General features: G+C 46.1%; 1 protein-coding gene and 1 pseudogene across 2 annotated transcripts in view; one reads left to right on the top strand and one right to left on the bottom strand.

The window, feature by feature from the left end:
• Window positions 1–531: 531 nt before the first annotated feature.
• LOC132487929 (ADP-ribose pyrophosphatase, mitochondrial-like) lies at window positions 532–1,598 on the bottom strand (annotated as a pseudogene).
• Window positions 1,599–10,790: 9,192 nt separating this feature from the next.
• Window positions 10,791–18,887, top strand: part of PCGF5 (polycomb group ring finger 5) — a 127,575-nt gene continuing 119,478 nt past the window's right edge. The window contains exon 1 of one of the 2 annotated variants that reach the window (XM_060102111.1): window positions 10,791–10,878. The gene's annotated coding sequence lies outside the window, so the exon portion shown is untranslated. The remainder of the gene's footprint in view (window positions 10,879–18,887) is intronic. The other variant, XM_060102119.1, reaches the window with a different exon arrangement.

The following is an 18,887-nucleotide window of genomic DNA, read 5'->3' as shown; positions in this document are numbered from 1 at the left end:
TTTTCCCATAAAACTGAAGGTTCTAAAACAAGAATAACCAAAGAGCTTCTGTACTTGAAAGCAGTGAATACAAGATCACATATAGCTAAATTTGAAAAACAAATGTTAACCCAAAAATCAGATTATACATTAGATTAAACCACAGTCTAACACATCAGGAGAAAGAAAGAACTGACAAATGCAAGCTGGATGAAAAGTAGAGGCTATGGTGGGTAAGAATTTATCTTTGTTTTACCCATAATTCTTCAAAGAGCATTAGTTGTATAATTTGGTTAAAGCCATGTATACAACGTATAGAAGAGGTAACTATATTCTTCTTCCAATTAGAAAGCCAAAAAGTTTGTGACTCCATTTCCCCATATGAGTCTAATATTATTCCCTGATACAAAGCCTCCAGCCTGTGAACAGTTTGGGAAATAATCACCAAAAGAAGTAATCCTCCCATCCTGTTCAATGGGAGCTCTGAGTTGTTTCCTTCTTATCTACCTGTGTTCATCTGAAGGCCTTTGGCTTGCATGAGACTCCACTCCATTACCCATGGCAGTCGGGGTACATGTCTTCACTCCAGTGGGCACCTCGTTTCTCAGCCACAAGTTGAATAAATTGGGAGTGGCTGGCATAAAGCTTGAGTTTATCATGATTGTCCACCCATCCCACTTTCTTGGCATCGTCGCCAGCTTCCAGAAGAAGATGATCCATTACGTCCCCTGTTTCATCATGGTAGTTCACAGCCTCTGTCTCCATCCACGTGTTGTCATGTTCCGCGGATCATCCGCATAGCCTTTATAGACCACAAAGTGTTCCTGGCTGAATAGTTTGTGCAATTGTTTCTCCAACTCCTGTGTTTCTGCTCTGGGTTTCTGTAAGGAGTTCATGGCTTCCTCACCAAATTCTCTCTTCACTGTGGTACTAATCTTCTCTCCCGGATCCACCATCCCCCATGGGATGGCCCATGCCCCACAGTCCTTCCTTTTGATGGCTATAGATTGCAGGATGTTTCTCCCAGAAACAGGGTGGGTAACTGTATTTCCCTTACTATCCTTTTTCCACCTGGTTAAGATGGGATCTGCAGCATGATTGGGGCCCCAACGCCCCAAAAGCCCTCAGCCAACCAGCCCTGGCCGAACTGCAGGATTTCTAGGTCTACCATTTTCAACCTCATACCAACCGTTCTGGTTCCGTCTCTCAACATGCCCATCCTTTTCATTAAATTTAAGAGAGAAGTTTCTTTCACCCAAAAGAGGGTCTGCCCACCTGGGTCCGGCCAAGACTGAGCCAGAAGTGTACTCGGCAGCCTTGTACTCTGGCCACTCAACCAGCCAGCTCACTTTCTCGTTGGGGACCTGGCTTTGCCCCACTTTAGAACCAGGGTAAGGCGATGTCCTGGCCTTCTTGTGGGGCGTCTCAGCAGGGCCGTTGGAAACGGACATGATGAAGTTTGGAGGAAACCCATGTGAGGAAAACGGGCTCTAGCCAGCTGAGATGTTAGGGCAGCTGCTGGGCCCGACTGCCACAGAGGCCAAGGCCACACTAGACATGGTCGCTAAAGCCTTTGCCAGGCCATTTTTGGCTGCGTTGGGTGAATGCCAGCCAGCCATTCACCAACCAGTAGGCTGTAAGGATTTCCATTGCTCTCAGGTGGGGCGCTTCCAGTCGCAAGGGCAGGGCTCCTGACCTTGCCAGTAGGGGGCCAACGGCACAGCTGAGCAGCAGAGGATGAGGGCCTCACCACAAACCCCGCCCAGCGCCCCCTTGGGGCCATTGCTGCGTTTGTACTTCACTACATTGAAAGATTTCAACGTCTGGAAGGGATTCTAAAGGGTTGAGAACATTGTTCAAACACCACCAACAAAATCAGCACACAACAAAAGTGCTTTCTTGCTTAGCAGGGTATTAGTCTTCTGGGTAGACTTAGTTCTTTAGTCTAGGACCAGTATCTGTTTGGGGGAAGGCAGAAGGAATGCGTTGGAGGCTCTGGGGGACAAAAGGCTCCTTATTTGGGATGCTCAAAAGCCTGGTGAGGATGCCCCAGAAGGAGAAAGCTCACTTGGTGCACACTGCATGGTCCTGGTGAGAAATCCATGAGGTGCGCACACATGGTATGGAGGATGGCTCCAAATCTCAGGCCCATAATTTTACTAGCTGAATGGTTTAGGCAGGTTGCACAAGCTTTATATTCAAAGGAGTAATGGCTACTGCATACCAGGAGCTGTCAAGCACAGAAGATTGTACTGAGGTCTGGAACAATACGGCCTCTGCTCTTAAAGGATTCTGGTTGAGGAGGCAGCACGTACATTTAAAAATAGAAGTAGGGACTTCCCTGGTGGTGCAGTGGTTAAGAATCTACCTGCCAATGCAGGGGACACAGGTTCGAGCCCTGGTCCGGGAAGATTCCACATGCCGCAGAGCAACTAAGCCCATGTGTCGCAACTACTGAGTCCGCGTGCTGCAACTACTGAAGCCCGCACGCCTAGAGCCCGTGCTCTGCAACAAGAGAAGCCACCGCAATGAGAAGCCCGCGCACCACAACAAAGAGTAGCTCCTGCTTGCCACAACTAGAGAAAGCCTGCGCACAGCAACGAAGACCCAACACAGCCAAAAAGAAAAAAAGAAAAAAAAATAGGAGTAACATGGGAAGGGCAGTGCACAGTAATCCTTAATAGTTGAACACAATCAGGTTCAAATCCCAGCTTTCCCTCCTTAACTGGGATCTTCCTGGGCAAAGTTACTTAAGTTACAAAAGCTCACTTCAGTTTCCTCAAGTGTAAGGTGGAAATAGAAATATCTACCTCATAGAATTCTGGTGACAATTAAGTAGGCTGTTACATGTAAAGCTGTTAAATAACTGGTCCATCATACATATTCAAAAATGCTAGTTGTCATTACTATAGTTATCATTAACTTTTTGACCCTGCACCTTGCAAACTGTAGATTAGAACAAGACAGTTGAAATGATCATGGGAATTGAGTGGCTCACATACAAGATCAGAGTTAAATAAGCTACGATTCTCTGTCTGGAAAAATTCAGGCTGAAAAACAACAGCGTCTAGGTCCTGAAATGATATGTGAAGCAGCGGTACAGGCTAAGTCATTATATCTAAGAAAACAAACCCTAGGGAAAGGTCTCTGAACATCTGAAACAGATAGTTTTAGGACAAATTGAGTAATCTATACTCTAATTTAAACCCAAAGGATATTTAACATTTCCCAAAATTTGTTCCACGTTACACCACTCCTATGAGAAAGGTGTTCAAGGAATAAATGATTTTATGGTCAAATATGTTTGGGAAATTCTACATATTTTATCACCCTCCTTTAAGAATTTAGGATTCATAGAATGTTTTAAAGATCCTGTGAATTCCAGTTGAAAAAAATCAACCCAATAGTTTAATTCTGTTTCATCCAGTATTTTCCAAATTACCTGACAAGAGAATGCAATAGCTGGTATTATTTTAAGAACACACTTCCTCAAGTTTAGAAGAGTTTCAAAATACATATGTGTGCTTGGGGGGTAGATCTCTAATCATTTGAAGTTATCATAATCATCATCACTATTGGAAGACAGCTACTGAATACTGACTCATCACCCTCATAAACTGAATGAGCCAGGCTTCCGAAAGGCTTGAAACCCAGAAAGAGCTGGGACTATAGAGAACAAAATGGTAGAAGAGAATTGAAAGCAGACAAATATGAGACCTGGTCGTCATTAATCATTGTCATCATTGTTGAGAATTTGCTGTGTGCACTGTACAAAGTACCACTAGAAAAGAAAGATGATCATTAAGGGACACGGTCCCAGCTCCGAAACTCATGTCTTCTTATGGCTTCATTTTTTCAATCATGGAATTCCTATTCTTCTGAGCCTCCCAGAAATGTATTAAGAAAACCACTGATATGAAAATTTAATCATTTTGGGAGAAGACACTTGTAAATTCCTCATATTATTATTTCCAGGTATCATAATCTAACTCACAAGAAATGAATGAAGCAGAAGTATTGGGTCTGGTTCTAGCTTCCCCATCATAGGCTGTGTAGCTCTGCATCCGACCTTGGCTTCCTTGGGTCCTGATTCTTCATATAAAAGGAATCAGATGGCCTCTGTTATCTACAAAAGTCCTTCTGGCTTTAAAATTGTATGATTCCAGGTTGTATGAAAACCTCATCATTGGAAGGCCAAGGTCAAATGCTATGAAGCAAAAAGACCAGATGTTCAAATATAAACAACCAGATGCCAGGGGGCAATGACACTTGAGGAAGACAAGGGAGCAAGGAAGGCATGGTGTGTCAAGTAAATTCAGAATTAGACTGGGCCAAACAAGAATCCTTGGAGCACCTGGAAAGGAACATCAAAACCAGCAATGAGGGGTTTGTTTTGCTTTTAGCATCATCAAAGGGAAGAAGACTTAAATCACACTATTTGATGATCACAGTGCAAAAGGTGCCCTAAGGGAAGAAAATGAAATACTGTAATAGAGACCAAAAGAATTATCTGTTGGGAAACCACTGGGGAGATTCTCTTTCCTAAATTGTCTTCTGAGGCAGAAAAACAAACAGAGCTAGACAGAGAGAATATTCTGGTCCCATCCAAGAGAAAGCCCTAAAGGAACTCTAAGCACAATCAGAGAACAAATCTTTGACCTGTCACTATGAACTATTCCTGGACTAGAGATTGCCTGTGTGATTCCCATTTTATCAAGAATATTATGGGGACGGGAAGGATCAGGGTGATTACAGGGCCCTAGGAGTGCAAGAATCCCTGATCATCCTTCCAACCTCTCTTTGGGAAGCAGAAACAAGTGGTACCAAGCCAACTGGATTATCATGAATTATCCACCTCTTCCCAAAGTGATGCTAAGGCTCAACTTCTGAAAGAAATCTGGAAGGAAGGCAGAGAAAAGGGTTTCTCCTCTCTTTAAAGTGATAATACTCATAATAAATAACAACAATAAAATAACTATCATTTACTAAGTGCTTTCTATGTACCAGTCTGTGGCTTACAGTTTCGCCCAGGTTTGACTGCCCAGTTTTGAATCCTGGTTCAGCCTCTTCTTGGCTTGTTGATCTTGGGAAAGTTTCTGAACTCCTTTGGACGTTAGTTTTCTCATCCAGGAATAATAATGGAATCTGTGTTAAAGGGTCAATGTGATATAATTCATTTAAAGAGCTTGGAATAATGCCTGACCCATAGTAAGACCTCAACAAATATTACCTATTACAATGATAATTATTAATTACTTTACATTTATTATCTTACCTAATTCTCTAACAACCCTATGAGTTAGGCACATATGCTAATAATATCACCAATTAACAGACTGAGGACATGGCAGTTCACAGAAGTTAAATAACTTGCCTAAAGTCACACAGCTAGTTACTGGTATATGTTTCAGAACTGGAAAAGCTTGACAATAATAAACTTGTATTTCATTGATAGTATAAATGCACGTTGGATTTGACTTTATATGGCAAAATGTCACCACTTTATTATATCTATTAAAAAATTTAAGTTATATTAAGATGGTTCTGCTAGGTTCACTCTGTATAAGAGGAAGAGATTGGCGAGAGACAATGAAACCATTAGCAACCTATTGTAGTGACACAATTGTAAAGAGAAAATGCCCTGAATCATGGGCCAGTTCAGACTAGAAAAACAGGTCAGAGATATCCTGACGTGGAAGGGGGAGGCCTGAAGAGAAGGAAGAGTCAAAGACCATCCTTTTTTTTTTTTTTTTTTTTTGTGGTACGCGGGCCTCTCACCGAACCCATGATCCCTGCATCGGCAGGCGGACTCTCAACCACTGCGCCACCAAGGAAGCCCCATCCATTTTAATCTTAAAGGGCCCAAAGGATGGTGGTAACAGGTAGAAACAGGGAAGTCAGGAGACAGTTGGCAATGGGGAGTTCGCTTTTAGATGGACAGAGTATGGGGTGATGGCTGGGAGTTCGAGATTCTGCCACTGACATCTCTGTGCCTTAGTTTCCTCTCCTACAAAATGAGGAGTTGATCTAGAATTAATCCTTTGGATTCCTTTCAGCTTCCTAGAGGATGCATGTAAATGAAATAGAGGAAGTGGAAGAAAGATATCAGGGCTTAAAGAGTCAGTGAGTGCTCAAGGTATTGGGTCATTAGTCTGGCTTTGATGTAAAAGAGGAAAATGGGACAATGATTGACATTTTTAAGATTAAAGAAAACTGTGCCTTTTAAGAAATTACTTAGGTGGGATAATTAATACAGTCTTATCTAGAATGGAGGCTGTAGCCAAATTAACCCAAGAAATCTAAACTAAAATGTATAAGAATCAAAGTCAAGTAGCCTTTATTTGTCAGATAAATAAACTTCAGTTTGTGTGGTGTGGTGTGATATGAAGGTGTTACGAAAGTCCAGCTGCCCCCAAAATATCTTTCTGATCCTCTTAAAATGTTGCCTGGATTTCCACCGTTAAAATAAATCCCTTTGAATGTGGTTTGTCTTGTAAAATGCACATTTATTTCACATTCAGCTGTTGTCATGCTTTCTGGTGAATTAGTGAAGCAGGCTGACAACTAGCTAAGGACAACCAACCGAGGAGACAGAGCTTTGGAGGAGGAGGTGCAAGGGATCCTTTTGATATGTGTGGCATTGCTCACATCAGTCAGTTCAACGATGTGTGGGCTCCTGTTGTGCCCAGGTCCCGAGCTACGTTCCAGAGGTGAAAAGGTTAGTAGATTGTGGTTCATTGCCTCAAGATTCTTACAGTCCAGAGAGTGGGCTGCATGAAGGTCACGGAGCTGGGGGAGTTTTGAAAAGCGGGACCAGAGACTCAGAAAGGAAAGGTGGAGGGACAAAGAAGATTCTCTACCATCACAATCTCATTGAAGGATTGGACACTTGATTCAAGGAAGGCTTTTTCTTGATCTCAGTGAGTTCCCCTAGGGAACCACCAAAATTTAAGCTGGCAGGTTTGATATTCCATTGGCTGCAGAATGACAGATCATTCCAACTCCTTTAATTAAATGATTTTTTGGTCCTTTGAAATGTAAATTAGTAAAATTTGACTATATCAGAACTTGTCAGCTATATTGTTGACTATGAAACACACATCCATTGCTATTTTTCATGTCCCTCTCCTCTTGTGGAACTTCACATATGCAGGACTGACCACACAGTGGGATTGCTGAGGCTGGTGGAAATGTAGAGGAATGGGAGCTAGAAGGATAACTGAGCACTTCTTTAAACAGCAGACCAGAGGAGCACCACAGTCTCATAGATGGCATTCAACAAGCACCCTGAGACATAACTTCTAGTAATGGAGAGGATATTCAACTACAGCTTAAAAGATTTGGGGGACCAGTTCTGGCTCTGGTGTTTGCTAGCTGAATAACTATAGGAAAATGTTACAATACTCACCTATATTTATTGAAGACAGACTATATGACAGGTACTGTGCTATGTGTTTTACTTGTAAAAACATTTAATTCTTACAACAACCCACGGAGGTAGGTTCTATCATGTTTCCTGTTTTATACATGAGGAAACCTAAACACAGATAACTTCAAGATCATATTACCTAACATTTGTCAAAGCAGGGATTTGAATACAGGTAGTCAAACTCTAATGCCCGTGGTTAACTACTATGATACTCTAGTTACCTGAGTCTTTGAGGCCTCAGTTCCCTTAAAAATGGACATGTTGGGTCAGACAATGTCTAGATTTCTTTCTGGCTTTAAAATGTTATGATTCCAATTATATGAACTATACCTGTACTTAATACACTTAGGGTTAATCTCTGTTTCTGAGTGGTCTGTCTTAGAGAACTGAGCTCCAAAGACAAGTTTCTGAAATCTGGTCTTATTCCCTAGCCATCTCTTGTGTTTCATTAGAGTTGGACCATATTATTCGCTGCTCCACCAAGAATGTCCTTCCTCAATCTCCATCTATTGAAATTCTATCCAGCCTTCAAAAACCAACTGAAATGCCACCTCTTTCAAGTTGCCATTCTCAATCTTTGGAGATTTAGACTGGAGATGTATTAGACTGTTGGGGGTTGGGATCTAGGAAAAATATCTGTGTTAATGAAAGGAAAAGATGTAGGATAAGAAGAACAAAGGGTGGAGGGAAACACTTGGAGATGAGGAAGGTTAAGAGGACCATCAGCAGTGTCGTTGGTGACCCACACCAGCAAACCCTTTCCTGAGATGCACAATCATGAAGCCACCAAAGTTCTATTCAATGATGCCTAGCTACTAGGTGTGAGGTGAGGATTAAAATGAGATAACATAGGTGAAATAGTGTCTAGAGAGGCAACAATGTGATAGTTCCGAATTCCGTTACCTACATAGGAACTTGCTCATCTCCTTCATGCTGAAGAAGGCTGCCCTCCTGCCCAGGAAGGAGTAGCACAAGCAGAGGTGGGACGGGACTCAGTGAGGAAAAAAGGGGTGAGGAGGAGGTATATGGGAACACAAGGAGAAAAATGAGAGCCAGAGATAGAGAAGTAAGAGAGAAAAAGTAAACATACAGGAGTCATGGGAGAGAAGAGGATGGAAGGAGAAGTGGAAGCAAAAGGGCAAAGAGAAAAAGAAAGAGGAAGGGAGTTCTGGGGCTTGGAAGGAAAAAGTTTGTGCTGCCCTGGCAAAACCCAACCCCCAGAGGAAGAGTCCTGGAGGTAAGCAAGTGAAGCACCCAAGTCCAGAGCACTCTCAGATGCCTTCTCGTTTCTCTGTTCTCATCTGTTATTGGAGGGGTTCTGACCCCTGCCCTCTGCTGCCTTCTACCACTGGGTGGTCCTGGAAGGTGAGAGGAAGGAAGGAGCCAGGGGATTCCTTCCACTCTCTCTGCTTTGGGAGGCATCTCCAGCAGTAGCTACACTTCCTTCATGGCTCCAGCTCCCACTGGACAAGGCTTCATGGTTCTGGAAGCCTCCTCCCTTTGTCCCTCCAGCCCTAGGGGAGGAGATGTACCCAGCAGTTGCTAATCTCAGGGTTGCCTCACCTTCTCCTGGTTATAATTCTAGTTCTTTCAACCGCTTTGTAACTAATGCACTGCATTATCACTATTGAAGTACCTGGAAAAGAAAACTTTACTTTCAGTTGTATTCACCCTTGGAGTTCAAAGACAGCTCTCTCAGGGAAAGCCATGCATTTCGTGAGAGAAAGAAATCCAGCCATCCCAAGAGTTACGAAGGGTCAGGGGCCACTTCTCCAGTGTTTGATTAGAGAGTGATGAATCCACAGTGGCTGCCAGAGTTGAGGAACTCTAGCCAGGGAATTATCTGAAAAATGACTGGGTTTGTGGCCATTCGTGTCCATTCCTTCATGACTTACTGTACTCACTTTGATCACCTTGAGCCTCAGTATAAGGAACATCTCAGTTTTATTCCTCCAAGTGTTATTAAGTGCCCATGATGAGTATAGCGGGCACATAGCTAGGTGTGGTGAGGCAGAGACACAGAGACATACTGGGAGAACATTCTCAGTTTTTGGAAGTGTTTGCGTTTTGCAAGATAAGGTTTGTGGATGGTCTATCAAGAGACCCTTTTGATACTCTCATTTTTGCAGTTCCAGCAGAGCTGCAGACACTCAATTTTATTCTTCGGGCGTTCCTCTCTCCCATCCTCAGAGCCCTGTTAAAACCAGGTTCCTGTTCTTAGGAATTCACAGCCTAGTGGGGACACAGAGTGGGCACACGACTGACCCTCAGGCCAGGCTGATGGCAGCCACAAGGGAGGATTCTGCACAGGGTTCGGGGAGGCTGCACAGAGATGGTGGACAAGTTGAGTCTATTAAAGTTTGACAAGTAGACGGGGCTACGGGTCTTCTGGCAGAGAACAGAGCAGGATCAAAATCAATTGTGAAAGAACAGGGGCATCTGAGGTGTTGTCTGTAGACAAGGGTTTTGGGGGTGAGGGTTGGTCACTGGAAAAGAGGCTGAAAGGTGGAGGCCCAGCTATGGAAGACTCTGAGACTAAGGAGTTGGGGTTTGAGGCTACGGGAATCATCAGAGGATCTTGAGCATCATGTGGCAAGGTCAATTCTGGGATGGCAACTTTGAATTCTGCGCGGAGGACGGATTTTCACGCAGAGAAGCTGGAGACAGGCGAAGGAACTGCGAGGTCTCAGAGATAGCTCATACATGGGAAGCCTCAGCTTGACCATCACCAAAGGGACATGTTAACCTCAACTGAGCGGCTTTTCTCTCCACCAAGGGCAAGCGCCCTCCGTGTGTGTGTGTGTGTGTGTGTGTGTGTGTGTGTGTGTGTGTGTGTGTGTGTGTGTGTGTGTGTGTGTGTGTGTGTGTGTGTGTGTGTGTGTGTGTGTGTGTTAGCGGGGGGGGGGGGAAGGGGGGGTTCCTTCTACGGCTGGAAGATAAGAGGACTCCAGCCTCCGAAGTTTCGAATTTCTCCTTGCCAAGGTCGGGCCCCTACAGGTGGGCGCTTTCGAGCCCCGGCCCAACGTGCGGAATCCGCGCCCGGCCGCCGCCGCGGCTCGTCCCCTCCAGGCCCGGACGCCACCGCGGGCCGTGCCGGGTAGGGCGCTCCGGGAGCTGCGCGGCGGCTGCTCGAGGAGGCCTGGCGGGCGGCGGCGAGAGGCTGTGCCCCAGTTTGTGTCCAATCAGGGAGTGCGGGCTGTGCCCCGAGCCGGGCAGCAATGCGTAAACAAACCCACGGCAACTCCTCCGCCCCCTCGGCGCGCTCGCCCCGCGCCCGCCGCCGCAGCCGCCGCCGCCGGCTCTGCTCGCCTCGCGCCCGCCCGCCCGCCGGGCCGCCCCCCCACCGCCCCGCCCGCGGCCCCGCCCCACCCCCGCCGGCGCGGGCGCCCTCACCTACCGCCCCACGCGCGCGCGCTCGCGCACCACGCGCCCCGCGCGGCCCGCCCGGCTCGTGGCCTCCCGAGAGCAAGGTAAGGGCGATGCGCTGGGACCCGGGCGGTTTCCCTGCCCGGCGTGGCCGGGGGAAGTTTCTGGCGTCGCCGTATTCCGCTGGGCCGGGAGGAGGCCCCCGGCGGCAGGGGAGCCCAGTGATCGTGAGGGGGCCGCCAGGCGCCTGGGGGTCACAAGTTGCCTAACCTGCCATCGGGGCGGGCCGGCGGGCTGCGCGGCGGGGCGGGCGTCGCGCCGAGAGGGGCTGGAAGCGCGGCGGGCGAGGGGAGGGCCCCGAGGAACTTTCTCCTCCCCGGAGGGGCTCCTGCCAGCCCCGGCCGCGGCCCGGCCGCCGGAGCGGCTGGCTCCCCGGCTGGAGGGAGCCCGTGAAACGTGTTTGAAGAAGCTGACGCAGTTTGTGACGCTCGCGGCTTCCTGACGGGGACCGGCAGCGGCAGCGCCTTCTCCAAGGAGGGACGAGCCGAGGCGGCGCTCGGGCCCTTCCCCCCGCCCGGAGCCGCGCGCCCCGGCGCCTAGTTGGGGGCTGGGGGCTCGGGGCGCGAGCATCCAGTGGAGGCCGGGAGTCGGGCCCCGGCAGCGCGCGTCGCTTCCGTTTTGATTAGCTCGGGTTATTATATAAGATGTCACGGAGAGGAAAGGGGCGAGCGGGCGGCGCGTTGGCCTTCCGCGAGGGGCGGGGAGGGGCGGGAGGCAGGGCGGGCGGGGACCCACCTGTGCGCCCTCCTCGCCCCCTGCAGGTGTTGCCCGCGCGCCTGCCGGGGACGGGGAGGTGCGGGGCGCCGGCCGGGTGGACCGACGTGCCCGCAGCTCCCCTCCCGGCCCCGGGAACACTCGGGCAGCGGCCGAAACGTGCCGTTTCTTCTCCGCCGCCTTGCCTGGGTCGACTCGTTTCTGGCTCCGGGCGTTTGTACTTTGAAACATTTGTTTAATATTAAAGAAGCTTGGTGTGCGGCCGTCCTAGTGCGCCCGGAACGTGTGGCCGTGGGCTCCGGGGAGGTGAATGAATCATCGCCCCGCAGACCGGGCGCCGATAATTCCTGCGGGGTCCACCCCGCGCCTACTCGCCGTGTGCCTTTGACCCAGGGACGGCGACCCTTCCTCGGCGGTGACGCCTTGGAGGGCCGCGGGAGAGGGAATGCAAAAGGGCGGCGGCTTATTTTTCCCCCTCCTCCCGCAATTTGGGGGAACTTTGGGGGTGTCAGAGTCCCCACATTTCCCGAGGCTTGTTTCCCGTTCTTAGAAGAGTTACAAGATTCCACCTGGCTGTGTTGATGAGTCGGTGGAGGAGCGCTGATTCGCTGCAGGGTTGGATCGTCTCTCATTCAGAATCTGGATGGCTCTGAAGAAATCCTTCTAGTAATTGCCTCTACTTAAGTACCAATAAAGTAATCAGCAAAAAGTTTAAAAGTTAGTGGATCTTAAAAGAAAAATCAGTGGCTCCTAAGTAGAGGAGTTCTACTTAAAGGGTTAGGTTTGGGGTTTTGTTTTTGTTTTGTTTTGTTTTAATAAGCCAAATCCTAAAAGGAACCTAGTTTGCCAGAAATTAAGAACTTTTGACCACTGTGACCACCCTTGAAGACTCAACTTGACTCGTTCCCACCATACCCCACACTTGTAGGATTAAGAATAAAGTTTTCTCATCATTTAGGACTCACCTCAAATGGCATCTACTCAGCAAGGCCCTCTTGATCACCTTAAGTAACCTCTCACCCCTCACCCTAGGGACCACCCCCAGTCCTATTTTATTTCCTTCATAGCACTTAGTCGCTATCTGAAAGGATTTTCTTGGGTGTTGTTTAAGTCCTGCCCCTCTGCACTGGAAGGTAAGCTCTACTCTGGCAGGAATTTTTGCCTGATTTGTTCATTGTTATAACTCTAACACCTAGAACAGTGCCTGGCATATTAGGCAGTCAGGATTTGTTGACTAGTGAATGAATAAATTCCTTTTTCCTATTTCTTGGTGGGACTATCTTTGACAGTTGAAATTTACTGCCTCGTGTGGGCAAGACGCTAAGATGGTACAGTTCTAATTTCTTTTCTTCCAGTTTTCTTTTGATTGATTCATTTCCTCCTCTATGCTGTTAACTTACAGCACAAGATGGGTTTGAGCATCATATCCTAAGATGCTGAGTACAAGGCATGTGGAGCCTTGTCGAGAGAAAGGGTGTTGGCTGTATAAGTTAATGGATGATTAAAAATATTATCTGTGCTAGTTGAAAAAAGGTACAGGATATTGAAAGGGAATCGGCAAAGTCAGATTCGCACAGTGCTATATGTTTCCACTTGTATTTGAAATACTGATATTTCTATATTCCTCCCTCTCCATTGCCTGCACACCAACCTCAAATTGAGCTGCAGTTTGGGAAGGTCCATGGTAGGTAGCATTTACTATGAAGTATTAATTTAACTAAACAAATACAAGATATACATCTCTGCAGTGGCCTTAACTCTGTTGTTGTTAGTGTCAATGGCTTAACTCTGTAGAAGAGTAGATAGAAGGAGTTATTTTAAATTATATTTTAATTTTAACATCTTAAATGAATCATAAAGAATTAAGTTAAAACTATGTCAGTAATATAATGGAAGAAGGATTAGAATGTCGTGCTTCATACCACCTCCTTTGAGAATAAATTTTAGTAAACTTGTTTATTATAAATAAACTTTGGAGGCATATTAGTTGGCTTTATACTTGTAGGAATATTTTCAGAACTCAGTGCCTCCAAAGTCACTGCCAGAGGAGAGTGGGCTTCCAGGAGTTCCCTTTCCATAGCAGTAGCTGCGAGCACTTTCAGAAGTGTAATCTCAAGAATGAGCTCAGACATAATACAGTTTGAAAGCTAAAAGGGACCTTTAAATTGGTTGGCATAGTTCATTCCTTTTTATCAGTCCCTTTACTGAGGTAACTAAGGCACAGTGAGATGACTTGCCCGGTGTGCAGGTCTGGGATTAGAACCAAGGGTCCTGACTTCTTGTTGGAAGTCGTCAAATCAGCCAGAGCTCCTATAGTTGGGGAACGAATGGTTCCTTAGGTTAGTCGACTGTCTGCCTCTTGCTGGTGAACTCTCAGGGAGTGAAATGAGGTCGTATTCAACTTTGTAGCCTCCGATGTGCCTTGGACATCTAGGGGCTCAACACATAGTTGTTGGGTGTAGTTGGACAAATGTATTTTAAGTTGAAAATATATTTAAGAATTGAGAAACCAGAAAAACATATCTCTTCCAGAATGAAGGTGTTTTTGATAAGAAAGTCAGAATGTTGGCAGTAATTAACCTTAGAACTTTTATAGTAATGAGGTTACTGTTTAATTTTCACGCCTCCAGAATTTCAAATAAAATGGCTTACAACTTGTAAGTGTGTGCACTTGCTCAGGTGGCGTAATTATTCACTGAAGAAACAATCGGAGGCTGTTTCAGGACACCTGGTAGGTCTTGCCTTTGCCATGGTGTCCAATTAGAAAAGCCTAGACTGTACAGCCAGATAGAATAGGGACCTAAGCTCAGCTCTGCCCCTAACAAGCAGGGCTCTCTGTAGCAAGTTACTTAACTTTTTTGAGCATTCTCTTGTCTCTGAATGGGGGTAATACCACCTGCCTTGAAGGATTGTTGTGACGCTGGGGTAAGGTACGGAAAGTGCCGCGTGTACACTAGGCCGTTAATAAATGGTAACAGTTATATTATGATTTCTGATTTAAGAGACCAGGGGAGCAGCTTAATTTCTTAAAGCTTCAGTTTTATCAGCTGGAGGATTGGTGATTGGCATGGAAGGAGGGGAATTAAATGATCTCTAAGATCTTATCTAACTGTATAGTTTAAGGAACTGATAAAGAATGCACAGTTCTGCAATTTTAGTTGAAATGATTCATATATCCTTGATCTAACGAGCAACTGCAAAAATGGTTAATTTCTAGCCCTTCCTAAGAATTTGGCTTAATTAGCTTTGGTGATATTAAGTACATCTTCATTATTTTATATGCTATATGGTGGATACAGAGTTAACTTGAATATATCAGTCTCTCATTCAGCTTACTATATATAAGTCAGTATAAGGAGTATATGGGTTAATCAGACATAGGCACTCTTTCTTTGAGAGGCTTAGGAGGCAGGTAGGGGGCATAAGACAGGTGACCAAAGGTTTTATTATATGGAGGCACTGTTATAGAGGCATAAAGAAAATGGTTTTTTTTTGCTTTTTGTTGTCTGTTTTTGGCCGCGCCGGGCGGCATGCGGGATCTTAGTTCCCCCACCAGGGATCGAAGCGTGCCCCCTGCATTGGGAGCACAGTCTTAATCACTGGACCGACCGCCAGGGAAGTCCCAAGAAAATGCTTTGTGATTTCAAGGAAGAAAAATTTTCTGCCTATTTCTAGGCAGAAAAATTGGGGAAGGTTTAGTTAAGGAATCTTGAGCTTTAAAGAACTGGTAGAACTTCAACTGGCAGAGGTGTAGGGCTCAGCCTGTGCTGAGCCTTGAAGGAGAGAGTATATGAGCATATCCAGGATGGAGAGGAGTGTGGTTACGCTGTAGGGTGAGGAGCCTTGAGGCCGGATAGTGGGACAGCGGGCTGCCTGGCAGAGTTAGGACCATACTGTGGGCATCTTGAACACTGGGCTAAGGAGCCTGTTTAGCAGGCAGTAGATAACTATCAAAGGTAGTTTGAGTGGGGGAATTAAAGCTATGCTTTAAGAAGATTAATCTGTATTGGGGGAGTCATGGATAATCCCACTTTGAAAGCTATTAAAATAGTTCCTGGGAGAGAAGCAGTGAGAACCTAAATTAGAGTGGGGGCAGTTGGGTGGGTGAGACCCTGTAGAAATAGTAAATGCCGCAGGACTTGTTGGCTAACTGGTTGAGGGAATTGAGGGAGAAGTCAGAGACTGAAGCTGAGTGACTTTGGATGGTGATGGCAGAAATCGAAATAGTTGGAAAGGCCACTAGTAAAGCACCTGTAAGTAGTATGCAATCAGTAAATATTTGTCTAGTTAATGGAAGTTTGGATTTGGATATGTTAATTTCTTTGTGCCTATGAAGCTATCCAAATGGATGGCAGCCATTAAAAACAGAGATGGATTTGAGGGCATCCTTATGCGGGGGGATGGTGAAGCTGTGAGAAGGGTTCAGAGTATGGGTGAGAAGAGTAAAAGACCAGGGCGGAGTGGGAAAAACCATGTTCGTGGGCTTGGAGGGAGACAGAAAGAGGCTGACAGGATGGCGAGAGGAAAGAAGCTGGAAGAGAACAAGGAAAAGGTAGGGTGAAGAAAGGTGAGAAAAGAGAATTTAGACGGGACCAATAGCGTCGAGGCACTGAGACTGAAGACTGAGAAAACGTCATTAGATTTGTTAATGAGACCATTGTCAGTAGCCTTTGAGGATCAGGGGCAGTTGGGCAGTGGAGATGGAAGTCAGCCAGGTACCTGAGAGGTGCCTGAGCAGGAAGGAAGCGGAGAGAGTAAGTATAAATGAGGATCGGTCTGTGAAAATTGGAGAGGACTGTAACTTGAGGTGATGGGAGGGCCAGTGAGCCAGTCTTAAAACCAAACCGTGAGAAAGGCCCGAGAGTGTTGTGGGACGAGTGGTTGTCAGTGGAGAGGAAGAGGCTGAGGATCGGGAGAGGGAGTGGGAGGGTGGTTAGTGCACCAGGTGAGTGCTCCTCAAGTAGGAGGGACGGGAGCTGGATATGGTGGCCACACGTCCGATTGCCCAGGACAGTCTCCGTTCACACCTGTTACCCCAGTTCAGTTATAGGATAACAAATAACGCCTGTTTTTGTTCTAAAACAAAGTCCCTTTTCGAATACTAAATCATTTGATCATGACAAAGATAGTTATTCATGGAAAAACAGATGTGACATGGAGGGAAGAAGATTAAATGAAGGCAAAAAGAAACAGATTTAGAGAGGAAAGTTGGAAGCTGGGAGGGAGTGTGACTGCATTTTAAATGGGTTTGTTCCCCTTTTTAAAAAGGAAAGACAAACGGAGGAGGCCAGTTCTCTTTGCTGAGAGTACGTTGAGAGTGAGAGGCAAAGCTGGGAGGTGGAGGAGAGGGGGAAAGGTTTGGAGTGGCTGTGGGTATGAGCGTGACGAGAGCCAAAGGTGATGAGGGCCTGGCAGGTCGCAAAGATGCCTTAGCCTTGTGATAGAACGAGTCATGCCTGTATTTATGACTTTCTCCAGCAATACTGAGAAAATTGGAAGTGAAGATGGTGTGAGTATCGTTGAAACTGCCAACTCCATATGGGTCCCGGGTTGAGTAGGAAGGCAAGTGAAACTAGTGTTGATGGGCTGGGAGAATGAGCAGGGGATGTGAGATTAGACCGTGTAGTGGCTGGTTGGGCAAGAACGAAGGAAAGGGAGTAATGGGAGTGTGGAGGGGAGTCCTGGGGCTGGTGGCCAAGAGCCTGAGGGACTTCTTGAGCAGCTTATCATGATGGAGGGATCAGTAGTGTGCAATGATGTGAATTCAAAGTCTGGCTGAACCTGGGAATCGTGAAATGACATCAGCACGAGGTAGAAGCTCATTGATCTTCGGGAACTATGAGGCCAGGGTGTCAAATGATTATATTATGTATATCAATGTCAGTAGCTGTTGTAAAAATTCTGGAATACATTTATTAAAGCCTTTCTGAGCTTTTAGTCCATGGAGTTGGAGAGTACCCTAAAAGAGGGAAGTTATTCCTTCATTTAAAAGATGAGGAAGCTAAAGTCTTTTAAAGGCTTTCTAGGAAAATTGAGACCTGCCCCAGGCTGCAGATGTATGTGGCAGAGCTGTCTGTGGAAAGAACCACAGTCCCTGAATTTCAGTTCAGTATTGCCCTCCAGGACAGAAGAAGTAATTAAAGTATCCACTGAACAAAGTTTTACAATGCTTCCTCACCACACGGCCTGCCTACTGCTTGTAGGGCACCCGTGTTTGCGGGCGCAGAAAGCCACTGCGGAGAGCTGTGGAGTCGTGTCCACGGTGCTCTGACTTCTAACCGAAAGGCAGGTGATGGCGTCTTTGAGGAGGACACATGGAAAGCACCCCTTCTCCCCCACTGATTAAAAAATAGATAAGAAGCAGCAGGTTGTCAAAAAATTAACTTCGTTATCGATGCAGCCTAGGCTGGAAGACACAGCTTGGTGTGAAGCCCACATTGGACTTGTGCACCTTCTATACCCTAGGCTAGACTTTGAAACAGCCTACTGGATGGAAAGTTTGAGGCTGCAGAGCAGAAATACCCAGGTTTCTGCCTTTCACTGTTCAGACAGAGAAAGAGAAAAGAGGCCAAATCTCTCGTGCCAAATATCTTTGATAGAAAAACTCCATCCATTTGTAAACTGAGAAACAGACCCACGGCTGTCACACACCAAGCAAATAAATTGCTCCTCCTCTGTGGGGAGAGTATGGTGCAGGGCAAGAAGACAGGCGTGGATAGGGAATATCCCCCCTTTGGCAACCCTGTGAGTGGCAGAGAGGCACTTGTTCCCCTTGAAACAGGTTATAGACCACTCATAACTTCTGTGTTTGAGTTAAACTGACTTCTGGGGCAGCAGGTGCATGTTTATGTTAACTAGGAGTGAGTGAAGTGACTCAGAAGGTTTGAGCACAGTCCTTAGTTCATCGATTTCATAGAAATGCCTGGTTGTTTTCTCATTCCTCTCTGGGGAGTCTCAGGAAACTCACAGATCTCATCGTAGAGACCACCAGCTTTGATATCCTGTTTCTGAATCCAGAACTTTAGAAAAGTGGAAAGTTCTTTCTCCTCATAAAATGTTTAAGGAGGCTTTCATTGGACATACGGCACTTGGAATTTGTCCTGATTCTGTCACTGTTAGTGACCTTACTAATTAACTATTACGTGCCTCAGTTTCCTCATCTACAGCATGGGAGAACATAATGCCTTTTCTGTTTCCCAGGTATTTGACGTGAAAGCTCTTTGCAAATAAATAGTGTCATGCAAATGTAAGGTATCAATATTACCATATGGCATACAAGGTAAATTTTGAAGTTTAAGAACTTTTAAAAAATAGAATGTTTCAAATAAAACAACTAAGA

This window comes from Mesoplodon densirostris, chromosome 1 (assembly GCF_025265405.1).
Source record: "Mesoplodon densirostris isolate mMesDen1 chromosome 1, mMesDen1 primary haplotype, whole genome shotgun sequence".
Lineage (NCBI taxonomy): Eukaryota > Metazoa > Chordata > Mammalia > Artiodactyla > Ziphiidae > Mesoplodon > Mesoplodon densirostris.
The sequence above is the reverse complement of the archived record's forward strand: the minus strand, read 5'-3'. Positions and strand labels throughout refer to the sequence as shown.